The sequence below is a fragment of the Phyllostomus hastatus genome, unplaced genomic scaffold, assembly GCF_019186645.2.
Source record: "Phyllostomus hastatus isolate PE091 unplaced genomic scaffold, TTU_PhHast_1.1 phas_contig_40, whole genome shotgun sequence".
NCBI classification, from domain to species: Eukaryota; Metazoa; Chordata; class Mammalia; order Chiroptera; family Phyllostomidae; genus Phyllostomus; species Phyllostomus hastatus.
The window spans coordinates 26,782,943-26,796,214 of record NW_025333872.1 but is presented as its reverse complement, the minus strand read 5'-3'; the positions used below and the strand labels follow the sequence as shown (position 1 = coordinate 26,796,214).

At 37.3% G+C, this 13,272-nt stretch overlaps 1 protein-coding gene across 1 annotated transcript in view; it reads right to left on the bottom strand.

Moving 5' to 3' along the window:
* Positions 1–13,272, bottom strand: part of COL19A1 (collagen type XIX alpha 1 chain) — a 330,577-nt gene that overhangs the window by 153,870 nt on the left and 163,435 nt on the right. The window lies entirely within an intron of this gene.

The following is a 13,272-nucleotide window of genomic DNA, read 5'->3' as shown; positions in this document are numbered from 1 at the left end:
TAGGAGCACCAACCCTACTGTGAACTGAGCATGTGAGGGATCTATGTTCACACTCCTTATGAAAATCTAATGCCTGTGGTCTGAGGTGGAACTGAGGCAGTGATGCTAGTGCTGGGTAGTGGCAGCAAACACAGATTATCATTAGTAGAGAAGTTGGACTGCACAGAGAACAAAATAAATCAATTGCTTGCAGACTCATATCAAAAACCTATCAGTGAGTGGCAGGTGACAAGTAAGCTGAATTTGGAGGCAGGCTTTATAGCGGCAAGTGAGTTGATGTACTTCAATTGTATATGTGCATCTGGTTGCAGGCTTTAAGTCAGAACCCAACATTTATTTTAGTCCACACATGGGCTGCCCATTATTTTATTTCCCACGTCTGTCTGTACCTCTTTGCCACACAGCACACTTGTCTCAGTCACAGTTTTGGTAAGCCCACATGAGAACCCTAGCCAAAATGAATAAAAAATAAAAGTCTTCGGAGAGCTTCTTTGGAAATGAGGAAAGACCCAATGATGAGATAGCAGAAGACTCTAAGATTGCCAACAAAAAGAAAGCTGCATTTAAAGAAAATACCAAGTCCTACTTAAATTACAGTTTCATTGTAACAGGTGGTTCACATTCTCTAAGCCCACTTTTTATAATATGTAGTGACTGGCAATTCAACAAAGCCATGAAACCTTCAAAACTGCTTCACCATGTGGTGACCAAGCACTCTGCATTAAAAGACAAGCCTTTGGAGTTTTCAAAAGAAAAAAACATGAACAGAAGGAACAGTAGCAATTATCAAAGGTCACCACTTCATCAGTTGTGTCTGCAGTGAGAGCATCATTCCTAGTGGCTTACCACATTGCTAAAGCTAAGAAGCCCTTTACTATTGGTGAAGAGTTGATCCTGCCTACTGCTAAGGACATTTGTCGTGAATTTTTAGGAGAGGCTGAAGTTCAAAAGGCGGCATGTATTCCTCTTTTGGCTGGCACCATAACTACATGAATTGATGAAATAGCATAGGATACTGAGGCACAATTGTCAGAGAGGATTAATGAGTCACCATGGTACGCCATCCAGGTTGACGAGTCTACTGACGTTGATGAATCTACTGATGTTGACAATGAAGCAGCAGTGTTTGTTTTTGTGCAATATATTTTTCAGGAGGATGTACATGAGGATAGGTTATGTGCATTTTTGTTTCCAACCAACACCACAGCTACAGAACAATTCAAGTCTTTGAATGATTACGTATAAAGAAAACTGAATCGGTCATTTTGTGTCAGTATATGCATGGATGGTGTGGCTGCCGTGACTGGACAGCTTTCTGGTTTCACTACTCAGGGCAAAGAGGTCACTTCTGCATGTGAGTCTACACACTGTGTCACCCATAGAGAAATGCTGGGTAGCTGAAAAATGTCACCTGAACTTAACGTTTTGCAGGATGTAATTAAAATTATTAATCACATCAAAGCACATGCACTTAACTCATATCTGCTGTGCAGCTCTGTGAGGAGTGGACGCAGAGCACACATATCTTCTCTTATACACAGAAGTGAGATGGCTTTCCAAAGGGAGATCACTGGCCAGAGTTTCTGAGTTATGACAGCCACTCTAGAGATTTCTTTTAGAAAAACACTGTCACCACTGGCAGCACATTTCAGTGACACAGAATGGGTCATAAAACTTGCTTACTTGTGTGATATATTCAACCTGCTTGACGAACTCAATCTGTCATCTAAGGAAAGAACAACAACTGTGTTTAAGTCGGCAGGTAAGTGGCTGCATTCAAAGCCAAACCGAATCATGCAGGTGACAAGTGAACAATGGGATTTTTGACATATTTCAAACATTAGCAGAGATTTTGAAAGAGGCCGAGCCAGGGCCTTCTTTCTCCCAGCTGGTGTATGATCTCCTATCTCAGCTTTCAGAAGAGTTTGAGCATTACTCCCCAGCCACAGAAGATCCCCAACCTGGGAAGGAATGGACCTGTAACCCATTTGTGAATGAGCCAGGTGAGTCGACTTTGTCCGTGCTAGAGACAACTGCTTGAGATCGCAAATGATGGTAACCTTATAGGTATGTCTGAGACAATTGCAAATCTCCATATGTTCTGGATTAAAGTCAAGGCAGAATATCCTGAGATTGCCACAAAACCACTGAAAAGCCTGCTTCCATTTCCAGTATCCTGTCTTTGTGAAGCAGAGTTTTCTGCAGTGGCAGTAACCAAAACAAGATTACAGAGTAGATTAGACATAAGCAACAAACTTTGTGTGTCACTGTCTCCCATCACCCCCAATGGATCATATAATTTCAGGAAAACAAGCTCAGGACTCCCACTGAGTCTGCATTATGGTGAGTTGTGTAATTATTTCATTATACAGGGTCCAGCACAAATAACACTTTTTTTAAAATAAAAATTTTACTTATTTACTTTTAGAGAGGAAGGGAGGGAGAAAGAGAAGGAGAGAAAGATCAATGTATGATTGCCTCTCACATGCCCCCTACTGGGGACCTGGCCTGCAACCCAGAAATGTTCTCTGACTGGGAATAGAACCAGCAACCCTTTGGTTCACAGGCTGACACTCAATCTACTGAGCCACACCAGTCAGAATAATGCTCCTTCTTTATTACAAAATCTTTTATTACAAGATTGTAAACATGTAATTCTGTAACATAACAGTATCACACTCAAGCACCCCATATGACATTTTAGGTGAAATGTTCAAATCGCTGCCCATCTCGTGCAAGATATTTATGTACCCTCCCAACCACACTCAAGCAAGCCTTACTTCTGCTGGACTCTGTATATTACAATATAATAATAATAATAATAGAAATAAAGTGCACAATAAATGTAATGCACCTGAATCATCCCCAAATCATCACCCCAGCCAGTGTGTGGAAAAATTGTCTTCCATGAAACTGGTCCCTTGTGCCTAAAAGTTTGGGGACTGCTGACTTAAGGCTTGTGTCAGTGTAACTTCAATTAAGTGCCAGTGGCATTAATGAGATTAGTTGTGATGTGTCATCGAGACCCCCTAGGATGTTGTTCCCATATCTCTTTTCAACCTGCTGGGTTGGCAACATGATGTGTTTTCCAAATAAGCAGAGCTGATTCACCAAAGCGAGGAACAAAGCACTTAACTGTCAAGCTACCCGTCACACACTAGAAAGCTGGCCTGAAAGTAAATTGCAATTAATGTTTTCTTAATATTTCAGTAAAATAGAGGAATCAAAAAGTTATCTACAAGATTCTGAAAAAGAATAACTAGTGTACCAGGTGAACAAACCAAAATAATTTGAGAATCAATGTACGAATATACAGCCATAAGAAGCAAACAGTGCTGAGTAAAAAGACAATGCAAACAACATATAAAAAGACTCATATTTGGTTTGAAATTAAGGACAAACTGACCATAACTAGAGGGGAGGTGGGAGGGGATAATGGGGGAAAGGGGGAGGGTTTTCAGGAACAAGTATAAAGGACACATGGACAAAACCAAAGGTGGGTAGGATCAAGGATGGGAGGTAGGGATGGCTGGGGTTGGGGGAGTGGTGGGGGGGAAATGGAGACAACTGTACTTGAACAAAAATAAAAATAAATAAAAAGCTTTAAAAAAGACTCATATTTGCACAGAACCGAAAGATAGAAGCTCTAGTGGAACATTTCATCATCATTTCAATAAATCCTTTGACAACCTCCATACACTCACACTTAACAAACTAGTAAGAGGACAGAGAATTGGCACTGAGTACCTGCTACTGTGAGGGATTCCACCAGTCATTTCACATGAGCCATTTTATTTAATTCTAACAACTCTGAAAAATAGAAAGTTCCCTTTCACAGATGAGAAAAACTCCCTAAAAATGACACAGCAAATAAGTATGGGACTTGAACACTAAACTCAAGTATGTCTGACCCCAAAACTCTATCCTACTTCTAGTATATTCTACTTCCATTTTCAAAGGAATATTTGGAGCATAATATTTATGTGGATATGCGTCATTATAGTCCATGAATGGAGTTTCAGGTCAGTCTTACCAGATTCAAGACCCAGGATCATCCTTTACATTTTTGATACATAAAGGTATTAAACTTCCCAGAATATATTAGGAAACTAAGAAGTGGTTGTGAAACAGGGTGTCATTCTATAAGAAATGGAATAAAAAATCAAAAGCATAGACTGAAGGAAAGTAAGAAAAGCAAAGCTCCAGAAAGTCATCTGAAGATTAGAGTAGGTAGGAAGCTGACTGAGGCAGGAGCACATTTAGCAGTTGTGTGGTAAATAAAAGAACAATCATTTGCTAGGAATATCTCTCATATTGGGAAGCAGCCCAAGTGTCCATCAGTAGATGAGGGGATAAAACAACTATGGGACATTTACACAATGGAATACTGCTCAGCCATGAAAAAGACACTATGAATAGACCTGGAGAACACTATGTTAAGTCAAATAAGCCAGTCAGAAAAAGATAAATATCATACAGTCTCACTCATATGTGGAATCTAATGAACAAACTGAACTAATGAGCAAAATAGACACTCACAGATAGAGAACAGGATGACAGCTAAGGGGTTGGGTGGAGGGTTAAGGTGGAAGGATTGAACAAAAAGGACAAAGGATTCATGGACATGGATAACAGAGTGGTGATTGAGGGGGATGGTATAAGGGGACTAAATGGTAATGGAAAAATACAATAAAAAATAAAACTAAAAATAATAAATTTAAAAAAGAAAGGAGAGAAAGGAGGAAAGGAGCTGCAACATACAATGTACAAATATAATTCTTGATGAAATTGAACCAAGAAGTTTGATTTATCATCACAGTCTTGTGAATTAGACAAAATGTGTCACTAAAGAAATATTTGGAACAAATTCCTAAAGGCAAAACTGCTGGACCAAAGTATTTGTATATTTGAAAATGTAATAGCTCTCGCCAATTGCCATTCAAAAAGGTTACTAAAATTTATTCTCCCACTCTCAATATGGGAGTGCTTGTTTCTCATCGCATTTCCAGTAACTTGAAAAACCACTCACACACCTGTATTACCTCTGGCTCCCTATGTTACACAGGGCTATATATCTAATCTTAGACCTGTTTTTTAATTACTTTAGCTTCATAATATTCAAATATCTGATAAAATTAGCCAAGCTTTCCATTTTTTTCTTATTTACAATTTTTTGGCCTATTCTCATACTCCTTATTCTTCCAAATAAATCTTTAGAATCATATACATAATAAAAGGAATACAATGCATAAAAGCTGGTTTTTGGAGACAATTCTTCATCAATTTTTTTTTTTTGCATTTCTACTTGTCTGTGAGCATGTAACTGCTCTATGTTCTGAACTATCTCTTTACCCTTCAGGTAGCTGCCTAGCCAAAGGGGGACTTAGAGGGTTTAAACTGAATTCTGGCTCAGTCACCCAGATGCTCTTGTTGACTTGACTGACAAGGTCCTAGATTAAAATGATAATGGCCTCTTGGTTTAGTGGATTGCTCACTCAGGATGCTTATGGTAGCCCATTTGGCTAAAGTGGGGGAGGGAATGGGTCTCTGTAAGTTTTAAAGAATGTCTATATTCTTATTGATGAGCCTGGATTGATGCCTCAAGTCAAGGGGAAAGATCAACTCAGAAACTTAAGAAGAAAAGCATCGGATTTTTTCAGGTACACTCGGATAATTTACAGGATTCGTTTAGCGGGTCAAGTCTGAGATCCTGGGAAAACTGTTGGGATCAGTACTATAGGTTGGCCTCATCTACTTGCGTGGAGTCCTGTTAATGGTAGCCCTCATTAACTGCCACATGAGACAAACTGCAGTTTTGCTTCCAGCCTCTGTAAGGTTAGTCAGAATGGATGATGCAATAGCATACTCCCAGGAAAATGTACCAGAAGCCAAGGCGGTAACCTAGAGAAGAGGGATGAATATCGCTGGGAGACAATGGTTCTTTCCAGTGTCTTTCCTGTTTCTGCATGGCCTGTGAGGGAAGTACTAATTGCCCTTTTGTTCTGGACTATCTCTTTAAGGCTATTTCTACAAGAAAACAAAGGGCAAATTTACCTATCTGGACTTCTCCTGAGGCCTGGCAGCCTGGCAGCCAGTGTAAACAGGAAACTCCCACTTCCTCTGCCATGAGAAATGTTGCTTCTTGCTCAGGTCCACCATCAAACTGCGGCAGACTAAGGGGCTAGTAGGGTAAAATTGCACACCTTTCATAGCTCTCGACACTGGTAAATCAAACCTTTCCCTAGGTTGGTAATATATCTGGTTTAATCAAACTATTCTTTACATTTAATCTCTAACCTTTTAAAATAATGTGATAAAATAAACAGAATTTAAAGAAAAATATTACTAAGAAGTACAAATTTGTAGTGACAAAATAATCACAGGGATATAAAGTACAGCATAGGGAATATAGTCAATAATACTGTAACACCTATGTATGGTGCCGGGTGGGTACTGAAAATATCAGGGGGAACACTTTGTAAAGTATATGATTGTCTAACTATTATTCTACGCATCTGAACTAATACAAAGTAATATTGAAAGTAGACTGTATTGGAAAAATAAAAAAGAAAATATTACTAAAGGATATATACTAACCACAATGAGATACCACTTTACACCAGTCAGAATGGCCATCATAAACAAAGCAACAAACAGCAAGTGTTGGAGAGGTTGTGGTGAAAAGGGGACCCTATTACACTGTTGGTGGGATTGCAGACTGGTACAACCACTATGGAAAGCAGTATGGAATTTTCTCAGAAAACTAAAAATGGATCTGCCTTTTGACCCAGCAATTCCACTGCTAGGATTATATCCTAAGAACCCTGAAACATCAATCCAAAAGAACCTATGCACCCCAATGTTCATAGCAGCACAATTTACAATAGCCAAGTGTTGGAACCGACCTAGATTCCCATCAGTAAATGAATGGATCAAAAATCTATGGTACATTTACACAATGGAATTCTATGCAGCAGAAAGACAGAAGGAGCTCCTACCCTTTGCAACAGCTTGGATGGAGCTGGAAAGCATTATTTTAAGCAAAATAAGCTAGGCAGTGAAAGACAAATACCATATGATCTCACCTTCAACAGGAACCTAAACAACAAAACAAAGAAACAAGCAAAATATAACCAAAGACACTGAAATAAAGAACAGACTGACAGAGTTCAGAGGGGAGAGGAGAGGGAATTTCAGGGGAATTTCAGGGGAAAAGGGGAAGAGTTTACAGGAACGAGAATAAGGACACATGGATAAAAACTAGGGGTGGGTGGAAATGGTAGGGAGGAGGGGACGGTTGGGTGGGTGGGTTGGGATGGGAGTAAAAGACAGAAAATTGTACTGCAACAACAATTTAAATAAAATTTTAAAAAAGGATATATACCAGGTCATAGGTAGTTAAATGAATTAAAATTCTTTAGGAAATATAACAAAGTAAATAACAGAATTTTAGAGTTGGAAATAACCTTTAAAACCTTTGCTCTGACCCCTAAATATTAGTAGGTGACATGCCCAAGATGAATAAATAAATAGAAATAAAAATAGTTACATATTTCAGGGTTGATTCTGGACTTATTACAGCCATTGTTTCTTCAACAATCTCTCAAAAGATGATTTTAATAATGGATTAAAATATATAAAGCTCATGTTTATGTCTGCAGCATATTGAACAAAAGGAAGGATTCTTCAATTAAGGGGATAATTCCAGTTGCCCACCAACATCATCACTCTCAAACTGATTAAAAAGAAATCAGAGGGAGTAAGCGACATCGAGATTGTTATTGCTGAAAATTTCCCAGGTGGGAGAAGGTGACAACCTGCCCTAAATTAACTAGCTTTGGTGGCCAGAAAGGATGGAACCTGCTCTTTATTATGATGTGCCAGTCAGTACCCATATTTTCCTGTAGGTATTTTCACTGAAGGATTTGGTGATATTTTACTGTAATAATATGTTATTCAGTGAAAAATAATTGTTTCCCCTATTTGTGAAAAAGAAATTTATTGAGCACCCAAACTGCACCAACTACTTTTAATCCCTGGAGGAGTAGCCGTACACATGACAGACAAGGTTGCTGTCCTTCTGGCAGTTACACTACAGGTAAAGACAAAATACTTCAATTTAGTTTACTTTTAATAGTTACTTCAGATGAAGCAATTCTACCCATAGAGACACTGCAATTATATAAAACTCCCTTCGAAATTTTCCCAGTGATTACTTCATAAAAATTTCTAGGTCTGTTTCTTTGATATCTTTTCCATGGAGTATTAAGCATAATAACAATAAGGACACCAGCTAAAAGTTAAATGGTACTTACTAGGGGCCAGTAATTGCTCAAAAACTGAACATACACAAATCAGATTTAATCATCACCACAACACTATGCAATAGGAAATGTTATGATCCCATTTCATAGATGATGAAACCAGGACACAGAAAGGTCAAGTGAGATAAGGTTCAAACCCAAGCAGTCAGAACCCAGAGTCTGCACAGCTCCTAGGCTGTGCTGCACACATCTTTGGTTTGTTGAAACCAGTTGAATAGTTAAGTGGAATGAGTATAAATCTGATCCTTTTAGAGAGCAATCATTTTTAAATCCCATTTTTACATCAATGTGAGGTTTCTACCAAAATTTTTTAATGCTTAAGTAAAATGGAATTGAATTAAAGTAATTTCTGTATAGATTTATGACTTAAGTATACATTTTATGCATATTATTTTTTAAAGTCTAATTTTCTAATGGCACGTGAGGTACATGTTAATGTATTTTTCTGGGTTGCTGAGTCTCTCAACATGAAATAAAATAGCTCTTTCATAAAAGTCCCAAATGCCCATGCAGAACACTTTTAGGATAGAAAATTTTACTGTTAAGTTTCAAAATGCACAATTTAGAACTCTGCTGAAAACAATTCAAAATGTCTTTTGAAACAGGAGCACACTGTAAACAGAAGCACAGAAGGAGCTATTCTCAAATCATTCATCTAATGAAAGATATATAAATCACCTCACTGTCAAGTGAGCTGATGGTAGGTTTTCCAAAACATAAATCTTCTCTCAGGCTAAACATAAATCTTTCTAGGGCCTTAAGCATCAACTGCACTATATTTCCACACAGAGTCAATAAAAATAGCTTTATAATACAGAAACTCCTTCTACTGTAATCAACAAATTCATTTACATGTCTTTTGCCCACAAATTTTAAAAAAGGAGTCATTTTTTGGAAAATTTCAACTGCTGTCCTCCTACTGGCCCACTCATACCCTAAACATCCCCATATTGAGCTGGGTCACTGGTTTCAGAAAGTTAATGAATTAAATGTGAATTATGAAACTTTTTAAAACTAACAGTATTTATTCAAATTTAGGCAATTCATAGACCATTTAATAACTCAGATTTTAATATTAGAAATTTAAAATAATCTTAAATTGAAGTGCTTGTTAATTACTAAGCTATAGGCCATATATTATGGACTATATACATATAAAATAGTTCCATACATACACATAAATATATATAGTACAAATATACTATAGAATGTAGATTTACCCTAGTCAGAACAGAAAGAGAAGTTATGCTTCATGTGTATTTAACAAGAACTTGGATATTTCATTCACTTAAAAAGAGATAGTTATAGCCCTGGCTGGCACAGCTCAGTGGATTGAGCGTGGGCTGCGAACCAAAGCATTGCAGGTTCGATTTCCAGTCAGGGCACATTCCTGGGTTGCAGGCCAGGTCCCCAGTGGGGGCCACATGAGAAGCAACTACACATTGATGTTACTCTCTCTCTTTCTCCTTCTGTTCCCCTCTCTAATAAATAAATAAATAAAATCTTAAAAACAAGAGATAGTTATGGTTCCTTAGAAATTTTAGTAAAAAATAATTATTTAGTAGTTGAGTCTGTGAGTTAAATGCATTTAAAGTAAATAACTAAATTACAGCATAAGAATTCTAGTGTAAGTTATTTTCTCAGAAATAAAATGTTTTTGTGTAGAGCCAGCATAACTACAGTTGTACAAATACTTGTAGGCCATTTATATACTAATTGCAAATGATGAGTTTAAAAATGATCAGTTTTAACCAACTGGTTGCTCTTCTTCAACCAAGTAAGTTCCGAGAAGGCAATGACAACTGTTTGTGTCCTGAGCACCTAGCATAGTATCTGGCACATAGTTAGAATTTAAAGTAACTGGGTAGGATAAAAGGATGGAGGAAGAGAAGAAAGGCACCATATCATCTACTGAACTGACCATTTCTGTATCTTGTATGTACTCATTTAGAAAAAGTGTATTTTGCCCTGGCTGGCATAGCTCAGTGGATTGAGCACGGGCTGGGAACTAAAGTGTCCCAGGTTCGATTTCCAACCAGGGTACATTCCTGGGTTGCAGGCCATAACCCCCAGCAACCGCACATTGATGTTTCTCTCTCTCTCTCTCTCTCTCTCTCTCTCTCCCCCCTCCCTTCCTTCCCTAAAAATGGATGAATAAAATCTTTAAAAAAAAACATTATAATTACACTTCTGTTTAAAAAAAAAGTGTATTTCAAGGCTTCCCTTATATGAACACTATATGATCTCTTGTACATTACGGCTGTCTTGTTATTTGTGTGTCATTTGATTTATAAATAAGCAGCTGAAATTTTCTCTGAGTTACTTATGGTATTTAGGTAGTTTTCATAGGGTGAAATCTGTCCTTCCTCTCTGTGCCTAATTTTCACTTAAGCTGGATTTATCTGGGCCCCAAGGAACTGGCATTTAAAGTCTCATTTAGTAAGCATGTCTAAGACACTTCTGCTGTTGACTGACTAAACCTTTGGCTTCTGTGTAAACATTTGGTGCCATCTGGATGAGTATTTAATAACTCCCCTAAGAGACACGGCCAGAGCAATGTAGCAGTTTCCCTGGGAACTAAAATTAGTGGACAAATTATGTGAAGGCGCACTGTTCCACCTTCCTCCACCTGTCTTTTCTGACTTGACATGCAAAAACCAAGAGAGAAAAGAGGGAAGGGAGCGTTAACCAATTGACTCATTTTAATAATTCCTTGCTTCTGAAGCTTCAGTTAGGGATTTTAGCAAAACTTTACTATAAAAATAGCAGTCTATTTATTTGAGGAGAAGCTGGTTATAGAGAGTAATGGTAAGGATATAAAACATACACACGAATTTAAGAAGTTATATGTAAAGACACACTACATTTACATTAAACTTTAAATGACAAATGACAAAGAATTTGTACTTAGTATAGCTGCATATTTAAATACAAGAATTTATAGCTATATTTAAATGTAAGGAAAAAAGCTAATATAAAATGCTATAAATCAAAAATACAAATAAACCATAAAATATTTGCCTTTTTTTAGATTTTTTAATTGTTTTTCTATTCCAATTATCCCCTTTTTCCCCCTTTGCCCTCCTCTGCCCATCCCACATTTCACTCCCACAGTCAATCCCTGCACTGTTGTCCACATCTACGGGTCATTCATTCATGCTCTCTGACTAGTCCTTTCCCTTTTTCTCCACCATTATCCCCCTTCCCCCACCCCCTTGGTCACTGTAAGTCTGTTCCATGTTTCTATGCCTCTGCTTCTATTTTGCTCATTCGTTTATTTTGTTCATTAGATTCCTCTTCTAAGTGAGGTCATATGGTATTTGTCTATCACTGCCTGGCTCATTTCACTTAGCATAATATTTTCCAGTTTCATTCATTCTGTTGTAAAAGATAGAAGTTCCTTTTTTCTTTCTGCTGCTAGTATTCCAGTGTGCAAAAGTACCAGTTTTTTGATCTGCTCATCTCCTGATGGGCACTTAGGCTGTTTCTAGCAATTGGCTATTGTAAATAATGCTGCTATGAACATAGGGGTGCATCAGTTCTTTTGAACTGATGTTTCAGGATTTTTAGGGTATATTCCCAGGAGCAGAATTGCTGGGTCAAAAGGCAGTTCCATTTTTAGTTTTTTTTTTTGAGGAAATTCCATATGTTAAAGTCTTCATAATTTCAGGATAATTTATCAGAATATATCTTTAACATAAATTTGCATTATAATCTTACATACCCTGTATTTTACTCAAACAAATTTGGATGTTATTATAAGTTACCTTTATTCATTGTTTGCTTTAGCTCACATAAATACAGTCCTGTGCCACATAGTGATGTTTTGGTCAATGATGAACCACATATACAACAGTAGTCCCATTGGGGTATAATATAACTACAAAATTTCCTGTTGCCTAGTGACATCATAGCCATCGTAATGTAGTGCAACACCTTACTCATCTGTTTGTGCTGATGCTGGTGTAAACAAACCCACTGCACTGTCAGTTGTATAAAGTGTGGCACATACAACTATGTACAGTACATAATACTTGATAATGACAATAAATGACTATGTCACTGGTTTCTGTATTTACTATATCATATTTTTATGGTTATTTTAGAGTGTAGTCTCTCTACTTTAAAAAAAGTTTGCTGTAAAACAGCATGCCTTGTTATGCAGGCAGCAGCCCTATATATCTCATACTTCGCCTCTTAATTGCATCATTTTCTTTTGTGCTTGATTTAATCTTGTGTTGTTTTACACAGGAACATGACATGTAGGTTGTAGCCTAGGAGTAACGCACTACACCATGTAGCCTAGGTGTGTAGTAGGCTACTCCGCCTAGGTTTGTGTAAGTGCACTCAGTGAGGTTCACACAATGATGAAATTGCCAAATGATCCATTTCTCAGAACACATCCCCATCAGCAGCGCATGACTTTGTAAATCTTCTCTGTAAATTATGAATATCAACAGAAGAACATTTTAAGTTCATTAGTAACTCACTTTTTCCCCAGCTTTATTGGTATAAAATTGACATATAATATTGTGTAAGATTTAAGGTATACAAATTGATGATTTTATACATGTATGTATGGTGAAACGATTCCCATAATGAGGTTAGTTAACATCTCCATCACCTCACATAAATACCTGTTTGTGTGTGTAGTGATATCATTTAAGATCTAGTCTGTGAGAAACTTTCAAATATATGATACAGTGTTGTTAACCATGTCACCATGCTGTACATTAGATCCCTGAACTTATTCATCTTGTAACTAGAAGTTTGTACCCTTGAACAATAGCTTCCTATTTCCCTTACTCTCCACCATTCTCTGTTTCTATAAAACTGGCTTTTTCTTAGTTCTGCATGTAGGTGAGAACACTTTAGTATTGGCTTCCTGACTTATTTCATTTAGTGTAATGCCCTTAGTATAAACATGCTATTGCAAATGGCAAGATTT